Source organism: Nycticebus coucang, chromosome 8, assembly GCF_027406575.1.
Source record: "Nycticebus coucang isolate mNycCou1 chromosome 8, mNycCou1.pri, whole genome shotgun sequence".
Classification (NCBI taxonomy): domain Eukaryota; kingdom Metazoa; phylum Chordata; class Mammalia; order Primates; family Lorisidae; genus Nycticebus; species Nycticebus coucang.
The window spans coordinates 103,823,865-103,848,189 of record NC_069787.1 but is presented as its reverse complement, the minus strand read 5'-3'; the positions used below and the strand labels follow the sequence as shown (position 1 = coordinate 103,848,189).

The following is a 24,325-nucleotide window of genomic DNA, read 5'->3' as shown; positions in this document are numbered from 1 at the left end:
TATGAGAATTTTGTATATATTAGGTAGCATTTCTCCCCATTTCATTGGGGGGAATGAGTTATTCAATAATTCCTTAGCTTTCATTTTTTGCCTGATATATCCCAGAAGTTAGGGGGTAAATGCTGGCCACCTAGACACACCAATGGGCACACAAAAAAAAACAAAAAACAATAACCTGCGCTCTTCATATAATGGAACAAAAAAGAAACAGTCTTAACAAGACAGAAAACTTTCAGACAATTAACTGCCCTACTCCAATCAAACTACAGAAAAAACTGCAGCTCTACTTACACCAGCAAAGACCAGGTGGGAAACACAAACTTCAAGGGCTCCAGAGGGGATAATAATGCACTCAGACCTCTCTACTGGGTAAGTAAAAGGGAATTAAAGAGCCAGAACTTCTACCTGCCAGACAAATAGAAAATCATCAAGAATATCAAATAGCTCACCAACATATTCAACCCATAGGTTTTAATCAACATTTATAAAATCTCCACCCCAAAATGGCAGAATACACATGCTTTTCAAGTGTCCAGGGAACAAACAAGATTTCTTGGACCAAGGCCAGGCACGGTGGCTCGCACCTGTAATCCTAGGGCTCTGGGAGGCTGAGGTGGGCAGATCGCCCAAGCTCCCAAGTTCAAGACCAACCTAATTTAGAGTGAGACTTTATCTCTAAAAATAGCCAGGCATTGTGGCAGGCGCCTCTAGTCTCCTCAGGAGGCTAAGAGGCAAGAGAATCACTTGAGCCCAAGAGTTTGAGGTTGCTGTGATCTGTGACACCATGGCATTCTACCAAGGGTGACAAAGTGAGATTCTGTTTCAAGAAATAAACAAACATAAGAGCTCTTGGGCCATAAAACAAACCTCAACAAATTTAAAAGAACTGAAATCACACAGCATATTCTCCAACTACAAAAGAATCAACTAGAAACCAATAATAGAAAATAGGAAAATCTCTAATCATGTGGAAGCTACACACCACAATTCTAAATATCCACAGGTCAAAGGGGAAGTCACCAAGAAAATCAGACTTCACACTGAAATGAACAAAACATGAAAGTACAACTGACCAATTTTGTGGGGACAAAGCTAAGGCAATTCTGAAAGGAAAATTTATACTACTAATGCATATAATTAGAAAGAGGAAAAGCCTCAAATCAGTATTCTAAGCTCCAACCAACTCAAGAATATAGGGGAAAAAAAATTCTTAAAGCAAGCAGAAAGAAAGAAATAATAAAGAGCAGAAATTAATAATTCTGAAAATAAACAGTCAATAAAATAAATAGCTGGTTCTTTAAAATGAGTGATAGAATCAACAAACTTAAAAAGGAGAGTCAAAATTAATAATATTAAAAAAATTAGAAGATACTGCTATAGACTGCAAGGTAATAAGGATAAAAAGGATAACATGGGAATACTACAAACAACTCTGTACACACAAATCTGATAATTTAGAGACAACTAACCAATTCTTCAAAAACACAAATTACCACAAACCCAGTATGAAACAGATAATTAGAATTGCCCTATAAACTAATCAGAAAAAAAAGGTAAATGGGTGAGCAGGAAACACTTCCCAATTAATCTTTGAGGTATTATCCTGATGTCAAAAGTAGACAAAGATAATACAAAAATGGAAATTATCCATAACCCTAATGAATGTAAAAACCCTTACCAAAATACTAGCAAATAGAATTCAGTAGTATGAAAACAATAATTAAAACTGCTTAACCAAGTGGGTTTTTTCAAGGATGCAAGGATGGTTCAATATTCAAAAATTAATCAGTATAATCCACCAAATTAACAAGATTATGTACAAAATCATTAGCATACAAATCAACACAGAAAAATCATCTGACAATATTCAACACCCACTCATAATAAAAAGCTTTCAGAAAAACAGAAAGAGAACATCCTCAACTTGATAAATAGCATGCCCCCAAAATGTACAGTTAACATCAGACTTAATGGGGTGACAAACCCCCTAAGATCAGGAACAAGACAAGGACAACCACTGTTACTCAACATAGTGCTGGAAGTTCTATTCAGTTCAGTTAGGCAAGAAAAGAAAATAAAGGGCATACAGATCAGAAAGAAAGACTAAAACTATCCTTATTTGCAGATGACATGACTGACTACTTAAAGATCCCAAGGGATCTTGGAATCCCCAAAAAAACCTCCTAATACTGTTAAAAATAATTAAATAGAGGTCATTAGACTGAGTTGGCTCTAATGCCCTGCATTGCACTTAAGTAAACATAACTCAGAATTTAAAAGAAAATTTAAATGTAAGCACCTTTTAATCACCATTCATCAAAAGGGCATTATTAGTTATGTAGGCTTGAACTTCCAACTAAGATAGTCCAAATAAGGCTGCTCAAACTTTAACCAATCAAATAATTTAACAAGTGAATTCAGCAAAGTCATAGGATAGAAGATTAAGCTGCAAAAATCAACTGTATTTCTATATACTGGCAGTGAGTACACAGATACCAAAATTAAAAATACAATACTATTTATTATTACCCAAAAGCAAAAGAAAAGAAAAAAAAGGAGGTGCATATCTAACAAAACATTAAGAGGACTTAAATGTTGAAAAGTGCAAAATGCTAATGGAGAAATCAAAGAAAAGTATTCATGGATTGGAAGACTCAATGTAGTAAAAATATCAATTTTTCCCCAAATTGATAAACAGGTTTAATGCAACTTTTAAAAATCATAGCGGAAGTTTTTTTGTATATATACATAATATTATTCTGTAAGCTTACATTTTAATTTTCTTTTAAATTCTGAGTTACGTGGAAAGGCAAGATAACTAGCATAGGTGAAAATAATTTTTTTAAGGAAGAATAAAATGGGAGGAATCAGGTTTCCAAATGTCAAAACTTACTATAGCTATAATTGTCAAAATTCTGTGGTATTGGGAAAGGGAAGGACACACAGATCAATGAAACAGAACAGAGAACCTAGAAATAGATTCACACAAATTATGTCCTGCTGAATCTCAACAAAGATACAAAAGCAATTCAATGGAAAAAAAACAGCTTTTCAATAAATGTTAAAGCAACTAACTAGACAACAGACTGGGAAAAAAGTACCCTGATCTAATCTCATGCCTATCCAAACACTTAACGGATCACACTGAAATGACACAGATGTGGTGGTTTATGCCTGCAGTCCCTGATCCCAGGAGTTGGAGGTTACTGCGATCTATGACCACACCACTGTACTCCAGCCTGGGTGACAGAGTGAGACCCAATCCCTAAAAAAAATAAATTTTAAATTAACACACAAATATACATAAAAGTAAAATTATAAATTAAAAAAACATTTTTCAGGATTTAGGGCTAGACAAAAATTTGACACTGAAGACAAATTCCACAAAAGGAAAAACTCAACAGTAGAAAAACAAATTCAATTAGACAACAAACAAAAGAGATGGAGACATTCACTGAAGATGATGTACAAACGGCAAATGAAAAGACATCACAAAACAAAGTTAAGTAGCTCATGGTTGTAATCCTAGCACTTTGGGAGACTGAGCATGTGAAAAGATATTCATCATCATTAGCTATTAAGAAAATTCAAGATGGGCGGCGCCTGTGGCTCAGTGAGTAGGGCGCTGGCCCCATATGCCGAGGGTGGCGGGTTCAAACCCAGCCCCGGCCAAACGGCAACAAAAAAATAGCCGGGCGTTGTGGCGGGCGCCTGTAGTCCCAGCTGCTCGGGAGGCTCAGGCAAGAGAATCGCTTAAGCCCAGAAGTTAGAGGTTGCTGTGAGCCGTGTGACCTCATGGCACTCTACCCGAGGGCGGTACAGTGAGACTCTGTCTCTACAAAAAAAAAAAAAAGAAAATTCAAGCTAAAATGCAAGTTAAAGCATTGAGATGCCACTAAACATACCTATCAGAATGGCTAAAACAAAAAAGTAGCAATACCAAATGCTGACAAGGATAAGCTAAAACTGGATCACTCATACATTGCTGCTGAGATGATACAGATACCCTGCAAATTTATTTGGTAGTTTCTTGTAAAACTAAATATGCAACTACCATACAACTTAGCAAATGCACACTTGTGTATTTATCGCAGAGAAATGAAGACTTACGGTCACATAAAAACTTTTACGTGAATGTTTATAGTAACTCTATTTGTAACAGCAAAAAACTGGAAACCGACCAAATGTCCTTCATCAAGCAAATGATTAAACTGTAGTATATTCATACCAAAAGGGGACTACCGATTGATACAAAAACAACCTGGATGAATCTCAGGGAATTACCAGTATAATCAGTAAAAAAAATCTAATCCTAAAGGATTAGGTATCCCATGATTCCTTTTATAGAACATACTTGAAATGAAAAAATTATATAAATGATAAAACAGATTAGTAGTTGTATAGAGATTAAAGGTGCAGTAGGAAGTGGGCGTGGCTATAAAAGGACAGCATGAGGGGTTCTTGCAGTAGTGAAAATGTTCTGTATCTTGACAATATCAGTTTCAACATTCTAGCTGGGAAAGTGTACAGATGTTACCACTAGAGGAAAATGGGTAAAGGATAAACTGGATCTCTCAGTAAGTTCTAAGATTTCTTCCAAATGTGGATTTACAATTATCTCAAAAAGTTTAATTAAAATAATAGAAATTAAAGATACACATAAAAAATAAAATATAGAAGTAATATTTTCGTATTCTTTTTTACTTTTAGCTAGAGTACAGTGGGGTCATCATAGCTCACTGAAACCTCAAAACTCCCAGGCTCCAGCAATCCTCCTATCTCAGCCTCCCAAGCAGCTGGGACTACAGGCACCTGACACAATGCCCAGTTAATTTTTCTTAGTAGAGATAGGATCTCACTCTTTTTTTTTTTTTTTCTTCCAAGACAAAATAATAACCTTTATTTGAACATCTTCTCTTCAAACTATCCTTTCTATATCCTACATGTTGTCTTATGGCATTCTTTTTTTTTTTTTTTGATCTTTTTTTTTTTTTTTATTGTTGGGGATTCATTGAGGGTACAATTCATTGAGGGTACAATTTATTGTTACGCTGATTGCAATTGTTAGGTAAAGTCCCTCTTGCAATCATGTCTTGCCCCATAAAGTGTGACACACACCAAGGAGGATCTCACTCTTAAACAGTCTGGTCTCGAACTCTTGCCCTCAAGGGATCCTCCTGCCTCCCCCTCCCAAAGTGCTAGACTTACAGGCATGAGCCACTGTACCTGGCCTATTTTCATATTATTGATTTCAGTGTTAGCAACTATAAAATGAAAAAATCTTTAACTTTAGTCCTTATTGCCATAAACTTGGTGACTCAAAACAACACAAATTTATTATCAAGTTTCAGAAGCTACCCTCTTTCTTTGGCTTGTGGCTGCAGTATTCTGATCTTTAGTTTGATCATCAGGGCTCTTTTTCACTATGAACCTTCTGTCTTCCTCTTAAAAGGATCCTTTAATCACACTGGCCCATGAAGATAATCCTGGATAATGCCCCCAACTTCAAAAGTCTTAATTAATTTAATTATGCCCACACAGTCCCCTTAACCATGTCAGGTAACATTCCCAAGTTTTAGGGATTAGGACATGTACATTTTTGGGGAGCCATTATTGTACCTACCACTGACATCACAAAACAAAGTTAAGGTAGCTCATGGCTGTAATCCTAGCATTTTGGGAGACTGAGATGGGAGCATCTCTTAAAGTCAGGAATTCAAAACTAGCCTGAGCAAGAGTAAGATGCCATGTCTACGAAAAAAATAGAAAAATTAATCAGTTGTGGTAGCACACACCTGTAATCCCAGCTACTCAGGAGCCTGAGGCAGAAGGGCTATTTGAGTTCAGGAGTTCAAGGCTGAGGTGATGTATAATAATGCCACTGCACTGTAGCTAGAGTGACAGAGATTGTCTCAAAAAAAAACAAACAAAAACATTAGTACTTATTGCCATAAACTTGGTACAGAAACAAAAAACAATGTTAAAAGACTGATAGTTATGGAAATATTTATTATATGTTCAAGTGTTTAATAACCATCATACAATTAAAGCTCATATAAAAGATGAAAGGCAACAAGTTTAAAACCTGATAAAGGTCAAGAAGCAATTACGTAAGAGAAAACAAATGATCAAAGGATGTTCAAAAATATCTTGGATGTATTTATAATTAAAGAGATGAAAACTGAAACTGAAATATCACAACTAAAACTGAAATACCATTTTTTACACGTCAGAGTAACAAAGATATCACCAACATTACCTAGTCTTCCACAGAGTGTACGAAGATGGGCATTCTACTACATTATTGGTATAATAACTAAAAAATTATTTTGCCATGGACTCTCCTGCTTTTACCAGTGTGGTGAGCCCTATAGCCCCTGCTCGTATTTTTAAAGACATAAAACTATATTGCAAATAAAATCAATTATATTAGAATTCAATTATCTATATTTCAAAATTTATTTCAAAAATGTGTTTATTAAGGTTAAGAACCTCTGCAATACTTTTCATTTCACTTAATGTTCAATTTTTACTGAGCATATTAATTAAAAAATCTTTTTACAATGGTTTTAAAATGCAAGCCACATATTGCTTTCAGCTATGTAAGTTTTAAGTCTTTTAAATACAATACTGTTTTCCCCCCACTTTTTCCACATCATTTATTTGTTAAGGAAATGGGCTTTAAGCCTTCTGATCAGTGGTAAATGAATAAAAAGAGAAAAACAAAAGAGAGAAACTGGTCTCATCTGTCCTGTGACATTTTCCACATCACAGATTTGGCTGATGTGTATCTTCATCACATCAGCTGATGTGTTCTTCTATGTCCCCTATCTCACAGGGTGCACTGGTAATTATTTCTAGAGGCTTTTTCTTTTTCTAGATTTTTTGTTATTGTTGGAAGAATATTTCAGAAGTATTCTTGTGTACTTCTTGTTGCCATGTACTAGGAGGCACTCTATGTTTGGCTGAACTATTTCAGTCATGTTAATAATGTAAAGTAGATTTATTAGTGTTGAACTGATTTAACCATTATAAAGTCCCCATCAAACCTTTAACAAATAATTTTATCACCCATCCATGATCATGACCTAGGATCAAGTATGCCCAAAATGAGTTGCCAACTCGAAACTGTGATTATTCTAGCAGGCAAAATTTGCATAACTGTTTTCCCTAATACAACAAACCTCACAGGAAAGACAGAATATATGCATCTGTGTGATTATGACACCAAACAGATACACAGTTAAGATTCATTTGCTTCCATTTTTTTGAAGATCGCTTTATTGTCCCTTTTTAAAATGTTTCATAATTACATAAAACATAATTACATATTTCATAATTATGTACCTTTTAGATGGTTCTAAAAGTTAAACTACCAAGCAAGGTATACACTCAAGAGAAGTCTGCTTCCATATTCAGCCTCTCTCTTTACTTTCCCTTCCCCCAGAGGATACTTTTGAAAATGTGCTTTGGTTTATGCTTTATTTTCAAATATTTAAGAAAAGTATACAAGAAAATACATGTGTAAGAAAATTGAAAATTCTAATTTTTATCTCTACCCACAACAAAAATACACACCTACACAAAGACAGGGGCACACTATGTATAATGTCTGACCCTTGCTCTTTTTAACAATAAATCCTAAAGAATATTCCATGGACACATATGAGATTTCTTTGCTAATATAGCTACTACTTCTACATGTTACTTATTATTACTAAAGTATCACAGTTTCTTCAGCTAGCGTTTACTGATGGACAATGGGTTGTTTCCAGTCCCCTGGCATTAAACAGTGCTGCAATAATAGCATGAAACACATTTTACTTTTCTGTGAGTATACCTATTGGATAAGAGTCATACAAGTAAAAAAGCTGAGCTGAAACTAAGATTTACTGTAATTTTGTGAGATATTACTAAATTCCTTATCTACAGACTATTTTTAAACTTTCCTAATAGATATATCTATCACTATTTCCTCACAGCCTTGCCAACAAACTTATTTCAGAACAGTTTTTATTTATATTTTTCTTATTGCACTGAGATTAAACACTGGTTTCCATATTTCATGAACATTTACATTGTTTTCCTGTATGGATTACTTGTTCATATCTTTTTTTTTTTTTTTTTAGAGAGGTAATTTTTTTTTTTTTTTATTCTTGGGGATTCATTGAGGGTACAATAAGCCAGTTACACTGATTGCAATTGTTAGGTAAAGTCCCTCTTGCAATCATGTCTTGCCCCCATAAAGTGTGACACACACTAAGGCCCCACCCTCCTACCTCCATCCCTCTTTCTGCTTCCCCGCCACCAGCAATAACCTTAATTGTCATTAATTGTCCTCATATCAAGATTGAGTACACAGGATTCATGCTTCTCCATTGTTGTGATGCTTTACTAAGAATAATGTCTTCCACTTCCATCCAGGTTAATACGAAGGATGTAAAGTCTCCATTTTTTTTAATGGCTGAATAGTATTCCATGGTATACATATACCACAGCTTGTTAATCCATTCCTGGGTTGGTGGGCATTGAGGCTGTTTCCACATTTTGGCAATGGTAAATTGAGCTGCAATAAACAGTCTAGTACAAGTGTCCTTATGATAAAAGGATTTTTTTCCTTTTGGGTAGATGCCCAGTAATGGGATTGCAGGATCGAATGGCAGGTCTAGGTTCAGTGCTTTGAGGTTTCTCCATACTTCCTTCCAGAAAGGTTGTACTAGTTTGCAGTCCCACCAGCAGTGTAAAAGTGTTCCCTTCTCTCCACATACACGCCAGCATCTGTAGTTTTGAGATTTTGTGATGTGGGCCATTCTCACAGGGGTTAGATGATTATCTCAGGGATGTTTTGATTTGCATTTTTCTAATATATAGAGATGATGAACATTTTTTCATGTGTTTGTTAGCCATTCGTCTGTCGTCTTTAGAGAAAGTTCTATTCATGTCTATTGCCCATTGATATAAGGGATTGTTGCTTTTTTCATGTGGATTAATTTGAGTTCTCTATGGATCCTGGTTATCAAGCTTTTGTCTGATTGAAAATATGCAAATATCCTTTCCCATTGTGTAGGTTCTCTCTTTCCTTTGGTTATTGTGTCCTTAGCTGTACAGAAGCTTTTCAGTTTAATGAAGTCCAATTGGTTTATTTTTGTTGTTGTTGCAATTGCCATGGCAATCTTCTTCATGAAGTCTTCACCCAGGCCAATATCTTCCAGTGTTTTTCCTATGCTTTCTTTGAGGATTTTTATTGTTTCATGCCTTAAGTTTAAGTCCTTTATCCATCTTGAATCAATTTTTGTGAGTGGGGAAAGGTGTGGGTCCAGTTTCAGTCTTTTACATGTAGACATCCAGTTCTCCCAACACCATTTATTGACTAGGGAGTCTTTCCCCCAAGGTAAGTTCTTGTTTGGTTTATCGAAGATTAGCTGGTTCTAAGATGTTAGTTTCATTTCTTGGTGTTCAATTCGATTCCAAGTGTCTATGTCTCTGTTTCTGTGCCAGTACCATGCTGTCTTGAGCACTATGGCTTTGTAGGACAGACTAAAATCTGGTATGCTAATGCCCCCAGCTTTATTTTTGTTACAGAGAACTGCCTTAGCTATACGGGGTTTTTTCCGGTTCCATACAAAACGCAGAATCATTTTTTCCAAATCTTGAAAGTACAATGTTGGTATTTTGATAGGAATGGCATTGAATAGGTAGATTGCTTTGGGAAGTATAGACATTTTAACAATGTTGATTCTTCCCATCCATGAGCATGGTATGTTCTTCCATTTGTTAATATCCTCAGCTATTTCCTTTCTGAGGAGTTCATAGTTTTTTTATAGAGGTCCTTCACCTCCTTCGTTAGGTATATTCCTAGGTATTTCATTTTCTTTGAAACTATGGTGAAGGGAGTTGTGTCCTTAATTAGCTTCTCGTCTTGACTGTAATTGGTGTACACAAAGGCTACTGACTTGTGGACATTGATTTTATATCCTGAAACATTACTGTATTTTTTGATGACTTCTAGGAGTCTTGTGGTTGAGTCTTTGGGGTTCTCTAAGTATAAGATCATGTCGTCAGCAAAGAGGGAGAGTTTGACATCCTCTGCTCCCATTTGGATTCCCTTTATTTCCTTGTCTTGCCTAATTGTATTGGCTAGAACTTCCAGCACTATATTGAATAGTAAAGGTGACAGAGGACAACCTTGTCTGGTTCCAGTTCTAAGAGGAAAAGCTTTCAGTTTTACTCCACTCAGTAAAATATTGGCTGTGGGTTTGTCATAGATAGCTTCAATCAGTTTTAGAAATGTGCCACCAATGCCTATACTTTTCAGTGTTCTAATTAGAAAAGGATGCTGGATTTTATCAAATGCTTTTTCTGCATCTATTGAGAGGATCATGTGATCTTTATTTTTGCCTCTGTTAATATGGTGGATAACGTTTATGGACTTGTGTATATTAAACCAGCCTTGCATCCCTGGGATGAAGCCTACTTGATCATGATGAATGACTTTTTTGATGATAAGCTGTAATCTATTGGCTAGGATTTTGTTGAGAATTTTTCCATCTATATTCATGAGTGAGATTGGTCTGAAATTCTCCGTTTTGTTTGGGTCTTTTCCTGGGTTTGGTATCAGGGTGATGTTTGCTTCATAGAATGTGTTGGGGAAGATTCCTTCTTCCTCAGTTTTTTGCAATAATTTCTGCAGTAGAGGAATAAGCTCTTCCTTGAAGGTTTGATAGAATTCTGGAATGAAGACATCTGGACCAGGGCACTTTTTAGTTGGAAGCTTTTTTATTGTTTCTTTGATCTCAGTGCTTGAAATTGGTCTGTTCAGGAGGTCTATTTCTTCCTGGCTAAGTCTAGGGAGAGGGTGTGATTCCAAATATTGATCCATTTCTTTCACATTGTCAAATTTTTGGGCATAGAGTTTCTGGTAGTATTCAGAGATGATCTCTTGTATCTCTGTGGGATCAGATGTTATTTCCCCTTTATCGTTTCGGATTGAGGTTATTAGAGCTTTTACTTTTCTATTTCTAGTTAGTCTGGCCAATGGTTTATCTATTTTATTTATTTTTTCAAAAAACCAACTCCTTGTTTCATTAATTTTCTGAATGATTCTTTTGTTTTCAATTTCATTGATCTCTGATTTCATTTTGGATATTTCTTTTCTTCTACTGAGTTTAGTCTTAGATTGTTCTTCTTTTTCCAATTCCATAAGATCTCTTGTGAGATTGTTGATGTGCTCTCTTTCTGTTTTTCGAATGTAGGCATCTAAAGCGATGAATTTTCCTCTCAAAACTGCTTTTGCAGTATCCCACAGGTTTTGGTAGCTTGTGTCTTCATTGTTGTTATGCTCAAGGAAGCTAATGATTTCCTGTTTTATTTCTTCCTGCACCCATCTGTTATTCAACAGAAGATTGTTTAATTTCCATGCCTTTGGGTGGGGTTGAGCATTTTTGTTAAGAGTTGAGTTCCACCTTTAGTGCCTTATGGTCTGAAAAGATACAAGGTAAAATTTCAATTCTTTTGATTCTGTTGATATTTGTTTTGTGTCCCAGGATATGATCAGTTTTGGAGAATGTTCCATGGGGTGATGAGAAGAATGTATATTCTTTGTCTTTGGGGTGGAGTGTTCTATATGCGTCTATCAAGCACAGTTGTTCTAGGGTCTCATTTAAATCTCTTATATCTTTGTTTAATTTCTGTTTAGAGGATCTGTCCAGCTCTGTAAAAGGTGTGTTAAAGTCCCCTGTTATGATGGTATTATCAGATATCATATTGCTCAGACTGAGTAAGGTCTGCTTCAAGAATCTGGGAGCATTTAAATTGGGTGCATAAATATTTAGAATTGAAATGTCTTCTTGTTGTAGTTTTCCCTTGACCAATATAAAGTGACCATCTTTGTCTTTTTTGACTTTAGTTGCTTTAAATCCACATGTATCTGAAAATAAGATTGCAACTCCTCTTTTCTTCTGAATTTCATTTGCCTGAAAAATTGTCTTCCAACCCTTGACTCGGAGCTTTAATTTGTCTTTTGAAGCCAGGTGTGTTTCTTGCAGACAGCAAATGGATGGCTTGTGTTTTTTAATCCAGTCAACCAATCTATGTCTCTTCAGTGGGGAATTCAAGCCATTAACATTTATTGAGATAATTGATAAATGTGGTAGTATTCTATTCATCTTATTTGGTGAGAGTCCATTGCTTAGTTTTATCTTTTGCATCAGTGTGGAGCTTAGGTTCTGTCCTTTGATTTCTGAGTTCTTACTTTGCTGCTGATCCATTGTGGTGGTCAGTGTGCAGAACAGGTTGAAGTATTTCCTGTAGAGCTGGTCTTGTTCTGGCGAATTTCCTCAATGTTTGTATATCCGTAAATGATTTGATTTCTCCGTCAATTTTGAAGCTTAGCTTAGCAAGGTACAGAATTCTGGGCTGGAAATTGTTCTGTTGAAGTAGATTAAAGGTAGATGACCATTGTCTTCTTGCTTGGAAAGTTTCATTAGAGAAGTCTGCGGTAACTCTGATGGATTTGCCCCTGTAGGTCAACTGGCGCTTACTCCTGGCAGCTTGCAGAATCTTTTCTTTTGTCTTGACTGTGGAGAGGTTCATCACAATGTGTCTTGGAGAAGCTCGGTTGAGTTGAGGCGACCCGGGGTCCGATATCCCTCTGAAAGCAGTGTGTCAGAATCTTTGGTGATGTTTGGGAAATTTTCCTTTATAATATTCTCTAGTATGGCTTCCATTCCTCTGGGGCATTCTTCTTCCCCTTCTGGGATTCCTATAACTCGTATGTTGGAACGCTTCATAAAGTCCCATAATTCTGACAGTGAACGTTCTGCTTTCTCTCTCTTCTTTTCTGCCTCTTTTACTGAGTTATCTCAAGAACTTTGTCTTCTACCTCTGAAATTCTTCCTTCTGCATGGTCTAACCTGTTGCTGATAATTTCCATTGCATCTTTAAGTTCCCTAATTGACTGTTTCAGTTCTTTCAGGTCTGCTATATCCTTTTTATATTCTTCATATGGTTGATCTCTTATTTGATTCTGTTTTTAGATTTCCTTTTGGTTATTTTCCACTTTATTAGCAATTTCCTTCATTGTTTCCATCATTTCTTTCATTGTTTTCAACATGTGTATTCTAAATTCCCTGTCATTCCTAACATTTCTATACTGGTGGAATCATCTGCAGTAGCTACCTCATGGTCCCTTGGTGGGGTTGTTCTAGACTGGTTCTTCATGTTGCCTGGAGTTTTCTGCTGATTCTTCCTCATGAATGATTTGTTTTATCTGTTTCCTTGCCCTAATTTTCCTTTCACTTCCTCTTGCTCTTTAAGTTCTTGTGCCTGTGGACTAAGGGTTACAGGACCAGAAGGGTGAGAAGGTTGAAGAGCAAAAAAAGGGGATGAAAGAAAGGAGGACCGAGTGATAAGAAACAAAGAAAGATAGAGAAAGGAGAGGGGCTGGGTATAAGGAATATTGACAAAAAGAAGAGAGGCACAGAAAGAGGGAGACAGGGCAATATAGCTGTTCAGTAGGGTACTTGGACAAAACCTTAAAAAACCCCACCTTCTGGGGGTGCCCAGTTGCGTGGTTCCCTTGAGGTCAGCAGCTCTTTGCTAACCTCATCAGACACAGTACCCCACCTCCACCAAGTAGAGAGGAAAGACAAAAATGCTATAAATCAAACCAAAACAAGCAAACAGAAAACTTTACGGGGATAAAATTGGGTGAAAAACCAAATGATATCGGTAGAAACAGTAGTGAAAATGAAGTTGTAGTTATTAAAAAAGGCAGCAATGGGAAATTATAATTAAACTAGGAAAATTGAGAAAGAAAAAGGGATCTGTATGGAAAAGATTGAAATTAAAAAAACAAAAGAACATCAGCAACGTCAAAATAAACAAACAAAAAAAAACCAAACAAAAAAAAAAAGAAAAAAATACACAACCAAAAACAAAGCAGTTTGTATATGTTATTGAATATTGTCTGGGCAACACGTGGTCTTCTGGGATATGAGATGTTAGTCACAGTTCTGATACGACTGGAGGCTGCTGATTTCTCAAACCCCAGCAGGTAGACACCCTAAATCTCTCTTCAGCCTACTTAAAAGGCACTTTGAACTTGAAAACTTGCTGAGCAGAAGCTTTCCCAGCTTTCTCGCTGGAATCGCTGCTGAAGTGGCTATCCACTCACCCAGTGTGCCAAAACGGGTCTCACTCTGCCCGTGAGGGTTAGGGCTGCAAGGCGGCTCAGACCCCATCCTCAGGCTACTTGGTTGCTGGGTTACCAGCTCCTACCCTTTCTAGCTCTGCGACCCTGAGGGCGGAGCTTGCCGGGGCAGATCACTGACAATGGATCCGTGTGACCCACCGCCAAACACTATTAGCTCCGTCTGGCTCAGCGGCTCAGACTGGGGCCCTAGACAACGGCCAAAGTTCTCCGCACTCCCGCTCAGGCCTTCCCCAAGGCAGTTCAACTCAGTGCCAAGTCCAAGGACATCAAAACAGTTCACAGGTAAGGCCTTTCTGGTTTGCAGTCGCTGCTACTGAACTTACAGTTGTGGGCGGGTTTAGACGGATTGAACACACGCGACCACTTGCCGGTTTTCCACTGTTTTAGTCCTCCTCTTGGGGTCCAGAAGTCTCTCGCTGACTCCCTGTATCCTCATAGGAGTGATGATAGGCATTTCCCACCAGCCAGAGATGCCTGGAGTCCTATCTCCCCAGACTCACGGTGCCCAGATGCAAGGAAGCTGTTACTCGGCTGCCATCTTGCTCCGCCTCTTCACAGTGTTGTTCATATCTTTTGCTCATTTCCCTGTGGTGTGGCTTTTCTTTTTCAGTTTTTAGAAATTCTCTTGTCTGTGATGTCAGCTGCAAAATGTTGGTTTCAGTTTGTCACTTACCTTTTTAAAGATACACATTTCCTCCTGTCTGGACTCAAATTAGCTCTTTTTAAATGCTTATACATTTAAATGCATATATTTTTTTAAAAGTTAGCTCTTTTACCTGGTGCTTAGCTGAATAAATGGTCATCAAAGAAAGTTAAATTTTAAGTGGATTTGCTTTTCTTTTTGGCTTTATATGCTGGGTTAATATGTTGGCTTTATTTCCTCACAGCTTTGCCAAAAACTGTATTTCAAAACATTATTTTAGTGCGGCGCCTGTGGCTCAGTCAGTAAGGCGCCGGCCCCATACGCCGAGGGTGGCGGGTTCAAACCCAGCCCCGGCCAAACTGCAACCAAAAAATAGCCGGGCGTTGTGGTGGGCGCCTGTAGTCCCAGCTACTCGGGAGGCTGAGGCAAGAGAATCGCTTAAGCCCAGGAGTTGGAGGTTGCTGTGAGCTGTGTGAGGCCACGGCACTCTACTGAGGGCCATAAAGTAAGACTCTGTCTCTACAAAAAAAAAAAAAAAAACATTATTTTAAAAGAAAAATTTGGCAATAGCTATCAAAATTTTAAATGTACATTTCTTTGAAACAGTGATATGCATACAAGAAAAACATTGCAAATATCCAAAATTATGTGCCTAAGAATGTTTGATGCAGTATTGCTAATAATTGTAAAAACTTAGAAAATGTAGATCAAGATTGTCTAAATTTTAAGTACTGATATGAAAAAATGTCCAAGAGATATTAAGCAAAAAAATGCAAGTTCCAAAACAGTATGATTATTATAATTCTACTTTGAAAAAAGTTCTTATTGTTTGTTTGTATATGCATTTAAAAATTCAGGGAGGATATACAGCAAATTGTAAACAGTGGTACCCTTAGTAAGTGGTAAGACTGGTTAGTCTTTCACTCCCTATTTCACATATATGTGTGGTCTGACTACTTCACAATAGGTATATATTACTTAATTTTTCTAAAATGCACCATAAAAATAGAGAAAACCAAATGAAAGCTAGCCAGTAAGAAATGGCACCCAGAAAACAAGATACAGGTGAGAAAACAGAAGAAGAGAAGTAAGCAGGTATAAAACTACATTTGCTATAGAGAACAACCGCAAATAGAACTTAAACCCAGCATACATTTTTTTCTTAAAAAGAAAAAACTAGCATCCCGCTTAGAATTTAACTTTCCTTTAATGACCATTTCTTCAGTGAAGCACCAATTAAAAGAGCAAACTTAAATTTAGAGTTCAGATAGTAGGGGGAAATATGTACCTTTAAACACATGAATCACAGTGAGATAAGATGCTCAATTAATTCTTTACAGTAAGTTTCTCTGTGTGTGTTTATGTATGTAAGTAGATAAAAAGACACACACACACAGAGAACCCTCCATAGTTGATCAACTCAAGTTGACCTAATTTTCATAGACCAGACATATACCACATGTATATAACAGTACAACAGGCCTAATCTTATGTTGATGACCTCCACCTGTTGACCAGTTTGTCACAGTCCCTCGGGTGGTCAACTTACAGAAATTCTGTACATACGGAGTGTCCCAAAAGTTGCGCCTAAAGTCACCATACATAGGGGAAAATAAGAAATTGCAGCTACACATACATTTACAAAATATGTGTTACAAAATTTTACAAAATATTTACAATATATTCTCTATGTGTTGGCCACCCCTTTATAAAATTCTGTAATAAATATTTTATAAGTGTATTTAGCTACAGCTTCCCACATTCCCTATGTATGGCAACTTTGGGGACATCCTGTTATTTCTTCCTACTATGGTTTCAAATCCATATTTTCAACTACCCTACATTCTTGCTTTCGGGAAGCAGACTCTTGTTTTTTTGTTTTTTTTTTTTAAACAGTCTTACTATGTCGCCCTGGGTAGAGTGCTGTGGCACCTCACAGGGACCTCAAACTCTTGGGCTTAAGTAATTCTCTTACCTCAGCCTCCCAAGTAGCTGGGAGTACAGGCACTCACCACAACGCCCAGCTATTTTTTTTGTTGTTGTTGTTGTAGTTATCATTGTTGCTTAGCAGGCCCAGGGTCAGCTTCGAACGCGCCAACCCTAGTATATGTGGCTAGCACCCTAACCACTGAGGTATGGGTGCCAAGCCTAGACTCTTATTCTTTTGACTATGTGTCCATGTACCCAGCAACTGAAGTTTGGAGCTTCACCAACCAGTGCCCAAGAAACTCCTACCTGACACTAAATGTTAGGTTTACTTCTCTTACAGAAGCTGAACTTCCTATTTTGATCCCCACTGATTGCCCATCTGCTCTAATTATACTAACACCACAGATCTCAAACTTGACATTAGTCCAAAATTGCAGTAGTCACACCCTGCTTGCCTTTTCTTCTAGGACTTATTTCCTGATCCCAGTTTGTTTTCCTTTTTTTCTTTCTTTCTTTTCTTTTTTTGAAGACAGAGTCTCATTTTGTCACCTTCAGTAGAAGGCCATGGCATCATAGCTCATAGCAACCTCAAACTCTCAAGTTAGGCTCAATCAATTCTCTTGCCTCAGGCGCCCACTACAATGCCCGGCTAGTTTTAGGGAGGAGGTCTCCCTCTGGCTCAGACTGGTCTCTAACCCAACAGCTCAGGCAATCCAATTGCCTCAGCCTCCCAGAGTGCTAGGATTACAGACGTGAGCCACAGGGCCTGGCCTTCTCAGTTTGTTTTTCAACTTCACCTCGTATCTCACTCCCAAAATGGACCTATACACAACCACTGTTCTTACTCTTCTAATAAGCGAATTAGAAAAGGCCAAGCATAGGACCCAAGAAGGATTCAAACAATTCAATCATTTCAATACGTCAATAAGGAAAACACCTAAATTCACTGTTCTAGAGATCTTCATAAATTATACCATTCCCCATGATTAGAGAGCAACAAATTAAGAATATCTATCTAGGATTTAGGGAGGGAGGAGAGCAAGATGGCGGCCGAGTAACAGCTTCCTTGAATCTGGGCACCTGAGATGCAGGCATCTCTGGCTGGTGGGATCTGCCTATCATCACCCCTGTGAGTATACAGAGAGTCAGCGAGAGACTTCTGGACCCCAAGAGGAGGACTAAAACAGTGGAAAACCGGCAAGTGGTCGCGGGTGTTCAATCAGTCTAAACCCGCCTGCAACTGTAAGTTCAGTAGCAGCAAGACTGCAAACCGGAAAGGCTTTACCTGTGAACTGTTTTGGTATCTTTGGACTTGGCACTCAGATGAGCTGCCTTGGCGAGAGCCTGAGCGGGAATGCGGACAACTTTGGCCGTTGTCTAGGGCCCCAGTCTGAGCCACTGAGCCAGACGGAGCTAATAGTGTTTGGCTGTGGGCCACAGGGAGCCATTGTGAGAGATCTGCACCAGCAAGCTCCGCCCTCAGGGTCGCAGAGCTAGAATTGGGTGGAAGCGGGTAACCCAACACCGAGTAGCCTAAGGGTGGGGTCTGAGCTGCCTTGCAGCCCTAACCCTCAGGGGCAGAGTGAAACCGGTTTTGGCACACTGGGTAAGTGGACTGCCACTTTACCAGTGATTCCAGCGACAAGCACTTTCCTGGGAAAGCTTCTCCTCAGCAAGTTTACAACTTCAAAGTGCCTTTTAAGTGGGCTGAAAAGAGATTTAGGGTGTCTACCTGCTGGGGTTTGAGAAATCAGCAGCCTCCAGTCGTATCAAAACTGTGATTAACATCTCATATACCAGAAGACCACATGTTGCCCAGACAATATTCAACAAAATATACATACTGCTTTGTTTTTGGTTGTGGGGTTTTTTTGTTTTTTTTTAATTTGGTTGTTTTTTTTGTTTATTTTGATGTTGTTGATTTTTTTTGTTTTTTAATTTCAACCTTTTCCGTACAGATCCTTTTTCTTTCTCAATTTTTCTACTTTAATTTCCCATTGCTGCCATTTTACATAACTAGAACTTCATTCTTGCTACTGTTTCTACCGCATTATTTGGTTTATCACCGAATTTTACACCGAAAGTTTTCTGTTTGCTTGTTTTGGTTTGATTCATAGCATTTTTATCTTTCCTCTCTCCTTGGTCGAGGTGCGGTACTATGTCTGATCAGGTTAACAAAGAGCCGCTGACCTCAAGGGAACGACCCAACTGGGCACCCCCAGAAGGTGTTGTAGTGTCAAAGTACCCTACTGTACACCTATATTGCTCTGTCTCCCTATTTCTGCGCCTCTCTTCTTTTTGTCAATATTCCTTTTACCCATTCCCTCTCCTTTCTCTCTTTTCTTATTTTTTCTTTTCACTCAGTCCTCCTTTCTTTCATCCCTTTCAAGCTCTTCAAACTTCTCACCCTTCTGGTCCCGTAACAAAAAGGACTCATCTAACCCTTAGTCCACAGGCACGAGAACTTAATGAGCAAGAGGAAGTGAAAGGAAAATTAGGGCAAGGAAACAGATAAAAGAAATCACTCATGAGGAAGAATCAGCAGAAAACTCCAGGCAACATGAAGAACCAGTCTAGAACAACCCCACCAAGGGACCATGAGGTAGCTACTGCAGAGGATTCCACCTATAAAGAAATGTTAGGAATGACAGAAAGGGAATTTAGAATACACATGATGAAAACAATGAAAGAAATGATGGAAACAATGAAGGAAATTGCTAATAAAGTGGAAAATAACCAAAAGGAAATCCAAAAACAGAATCAAATAAGAGATGAACGATATGAAGAATACAAAAAGGATATAGCAGACCTGAAAGAACTGAAACAGTCAATTAGGGAACTTAAAGATGCAATGGAAAGTATCAGCAACAGGTTAGACCATGCAGAAGAAAGAATTTCAGAGGTAGAAGACAAAGTTCTTGAGATAACTAAGTAAAAGACGCAGAAAAGAAGAGAGAGAAGGCAGAACGTTCACTGTCAGAATTATGGGACTTTATCAAGCGTTCCAACATACGAGATAAAGGAATCATAGAAGGGGAAGAAGAATGCCCCAGAGGAATGGAAGCCATACTAGAGAATATTATAAAAGAAAATTTCCCAAATATCACCAAAGATTCTGACACACTGCTTTCAGAGGGCTATCGGACCCCAGGTTGCCTCAACTCTAACCGAGCTTCTCAAAGACACATTGCGATGAACCAGTCCAAAGTCAAGACAAAAGAAAAGATTCTGCAAACTGCCAGAAGTAAGCGCCAGTCGCCCTAGAGGGACAAATCCAGAGTGACCGCAGACTTCTCTAATGAAACTTTCCAAGCAAGAAGACAATGGTCATCTACCTTTAATCTACTTAAACAGAACAATTTCCAGCCCAGAATTCTGTACCCTGCTAAGCTAAGCTTCAAAACTGACGGAGAAATCAAATCATTTACGGATATACAAACATTGAGGAAATTCGCCACAACAAGACCAGCTCTACAGGAAATACTTCAACCTGTTCTGCACACTGACCACCACAATGAATCAGCAGCAAAGTAAGAACTCAGAAATCAAAGTTCAGAACCTAAGCTCCACACTGATGCAAAAGATAAAACTAAGCAATGGACTCTCACCAAATAAGACGAATAGAATACTACCACACTTATCAATTATCTCAATAAATGTTAATGGCTTGAATTCCTCACTGAAGAGACATAGATTGGCTGACTGGATTAAAAAACACAAGCCATCCATTTGCTGTCTGCAAAAAACACACCTGGCTTCAAAAGACAAATTAAAGCTCCGAGTCAAGGGTTGGAAGACAGTTTCTCAGGCAAATGGCATTCAGAAGAAAACAGGAGTTGCAATCTTATTTTCAGATTCATGTGGATTTAAAGCAAGTAAAGTCAAAAAAGACAAAGATGGTCACTTTATTTTGGTCAAGGGAAAAATACAAGAAGAAGATGATTCAATTCTAAATATTTATGCACCCAATTTAAATGCTCCCAGATTATTGAAACAGACCTTACTCAGTCTGAGTAGTATGATATCTGATAATACCATCATAACAGGGGACTTTAACACACCTCTTACAGAGATGGACAGATCCTCTAAACAGAAATTAAACAAAGATATAAGAGATTTAAATGAGACCCTAGAACAACTGTGCTTGATAGACGCATATAGAACACTGCATCCCAAAGATAAAGAATATACATTCTTCTCATCACCCCATGGAACATTCTCCAAAATTGATCATATCCTGGGACACAAAATAAATATCAACAGAATCAAAAGAAGTGAAATTTTACCTTGTATCTTCTCAGACCATAAGGCACTAAAGGTGGAACTCAACTCTAACAAAAACGCTCCACCCCACCCAAACGCATGGAAATTAAACAATCTTCGGCTGAATAACAGATGGGTGTTATTCAGTAATCATTAACACCATTAATGATGGTTAATGATGTTAATAACATCATTAACACTTAATCATGTTATTAAGTAATCATTAACTTACTTCACCATAACAAAAATGAAGACACAAGCTACCGAACCTGTGGGATGACTGCTAAAGCAGTTTTGAGAGGAAAATTCATCACTTTAGATGCCTACATTCGAAAAACAGAAAGAGAGCACATCAACAATCTCACAAGCCATCTTATGGATTTGGAAAAAGAAGAACAATCTAAGCCTAAACTCACTAGAAGAAAAGAAATATCCAAAATGAAATCAGGGATCAATGAAATTGAAAACAAAAGAATCATTCAGAAAATTAATGAAACAAGGAGTTGGTTTTTTGAAAAAATAAATAAAATAGATAAACCATTGGCCAGACAAACGAGAAATAGAAAAGTAAAATCTCTAGTAACCTCAATCAGAAATGATAAAGGGGAAATAACAACTGATCCCACAGAGATACAAGAGATCATCTCTGAATACTACCAGAAACTCTATGCCCAGAAATTTGACAATGTGAAAGAAATGGATCAATATTTGGAATCACACCCTCTCCCTAGACTTAGCCAGGAAGAAATAGACCTCCTGAACAGACCAATTTCAAGCACTGAGATCAAAGAAACAATAAAAAATCTTCCAACCAAAAAATGCCCTGGTCCAGATGGCTTCACTCCAGAATTCTATCAAACCTTCAAGGAAGAGCTTATTCCTGTACTGCAGAAATTATTCCAAAAAATTGAGGAAGAAGAATCTTCCCCAACACATTCTATGAAGCAAACATCACCCTGATACCAAAACCAGGAAAAGACCCAAACAAAAAGGAGAATTTCAGACCAATCTCACTCATGAATATAGATGCAAAAATTCTCAACAAAATTCTAGCCAATGGATTACAGCTTATCATCAAAAAAGTCATACATCATAATCAAGTAGGCTTCATCCCAGGGTTTAACATACGCAAGTCCATAAACGTAATCCACCATATTAACAGAGGCAAAAATAAAGATCACGTGATCCTCTCCACAGATGCAGAAAAAGCATTTGATAAAATCCAGCATCCTTTTCTAATTAGAACACTGAAGAGTATAGGCATAGGTGGCACATTTCTAAAACTGATTGAAGCTATCTAGGACAAACCCACAGCTAGTATTTTACTGAATGGAGTAAAACTGAAAGCTTTTCCTCTTAGAACTGGAACCAGACAAGGTTATCCTCTGTCACCTTTACTATTCAACGTAGTGCTGGAAGTTCTAGCCAATACAATTAGGCAAGACAAGGAAATAAAGGGAATCCAAATGGGAGCAGAGGAGGTCAAACTCTCCCTCTTTGCTGACGACATGATCTTATACTTAGAGAACCCCAACCACAAGACTCCTAGAAGTCATCAAAAAATACAGTAACATTTCAGGATATAAAATCAATGTCCACAAATCGGTAGCCTTTGTATACACCAATAACAGTCAAGATGAGAAGCTAATTAAGGACACAACTCCCTTCACCATAGTTTCAAAGAAAATGAAATACCTAGGAATATACCTAACGAAGGAGGTGAAGGACCTCTATAAAGAAAACTATGAACTCCTCAGAAAGGAAATAGCAGAGTATATTAACAAATGGAAGAACAAACCATGCTCATGGATGGGAAGAATCAACATTGTTAAAATGTCTATACTTCCCAAAGCAATCTACCTATTCAATGCCATTCCTATCAAAATACCAACATCGTACTTTCAAGATTTGGAAAAAATGATTCTGCGTTTTGTATGGAACCGGAAAAAAACCCGTATAGCTAAGGCACTTCTTAGTAATAAAAATAAAGCTGGGGGCATCAGCATACCAGATTTTAGTCTGTACTACAAAGCCATAGTGCCCAAGACAGGATGGTACTGGCACAAAAACAGAGACACAGACACTTGGAATCGAATTGAAAACCAAGAAATGAAAGTAACATCTTACAACCAGCTAATCTTTGATAAACCAAATAAGAACATACCTTGGGGGAAAGACTTCCTATTCAATAAATGGTGTTGGGAGAACTGGATGTCTACATGTAAAAGACTGAAACTGGACCCACACCTTTCCCCACTCACAAAAATTGATTCAAGATGGATAAAGGACTTCAATTTAAGGTATGAAACAATAAAAATCCTCAAAGAAAGCATAGGAAGAACACTGGAAGATATTGGCCTGGGGAAAGACTTCATGAAGAAGACTGCCATGGCAATTGCAAGAACAACAAAAATAAACAAATGGGACTTCATTAAACTGAAAAGCTTCTGTACAGCTAAGGAGACAATAACCAAAGCAAAGAGACAACCTACACAATGGGAAAGGATATTTGTATATTTTCAATCAGACAAAAGCTTGATAACTAGGATCTACAGAGAACTCAAATTAATCCACATGAAAAAAGCCAACAATCCCATATATCAATGGGCAAGAGACATGAATAGAACTTTTTCTAAAGATGACAGACGAATGGCTAACAAACACATGAAAAAATGTTCATCATCTCTATATATTAGAGAAATGCAAATCAAAACAACCCTGAGATATCATCTAACCCCAGTGAGAATGGCCCACATCACAAAATCTCAAAACTGCAGATGCTGGTGTGGATATGGAGAGAAGGGAACACTTTTACACTGCTGGTGGGAGTGAAAACTAGTACAACCTTTCTGGAAGGAAGTATGGAGAAACCTCCAAGCACTCAACCTAGACCTCCCATTTGATCCTGCAATCCCATTACTGTGTATCTACCCAGAAGGAAAGAAATCCTTTTATCATAAGGACACTTGTACTAGACTGTGTATTGCAGCTCAATTTACAATCGCCAAAATGTGGCAACAGCCTAAATGCCCACCAACCCAGGAATGGATTAACAAACTGTGGTATATGTATACCACGGAATACTATTTAGCTATTAAAAAAAAATGGAAACTTTACATCCTTCGTATTAACCTGGATGGAATTGGAAGACATTATTCTTAGTAAAGCATCACAAGAATGGAGAAGCATGAATCCTATGTACTCAATTTTGATATGAGGACAATTCATGACAATTAAGGTTATGGATGGGGGAGGAAAAGCATAGAGAGGGATGGAGG

At 37.7% G+C, this 24,325-nt stretch overlaps 1 protein-coding gene across 9 annotated transcripts in view; it reads right to left on the bottom strand.

Moving 5' to 3' along the window:
* The window catches only part of NCK1 (NCK adaptor protein 1), a 111,246-nt gene that overhangs the window by 28,057 nt on the left and 58,864 nt on the right, over positions 1-24,325 (bottom strand). Inside the window, exon 1 of one of the 9 annotated variants that reach the window (XM_053599297.1) lies at positions 5,796-5,911. The exons of 7 other annotated variants lie outside the window; for them this stretch is intronic. The gene's annotated coding sequence lies outside the window, so the exon portion shown is untranslated. Of the gene's footprint in view, positions 1-5,795; positions 5,912-24,325 lie in introns of those variants that run through there. One more of the 9 variants, XM_053599301.1, reaches the window with a different exon arrangement.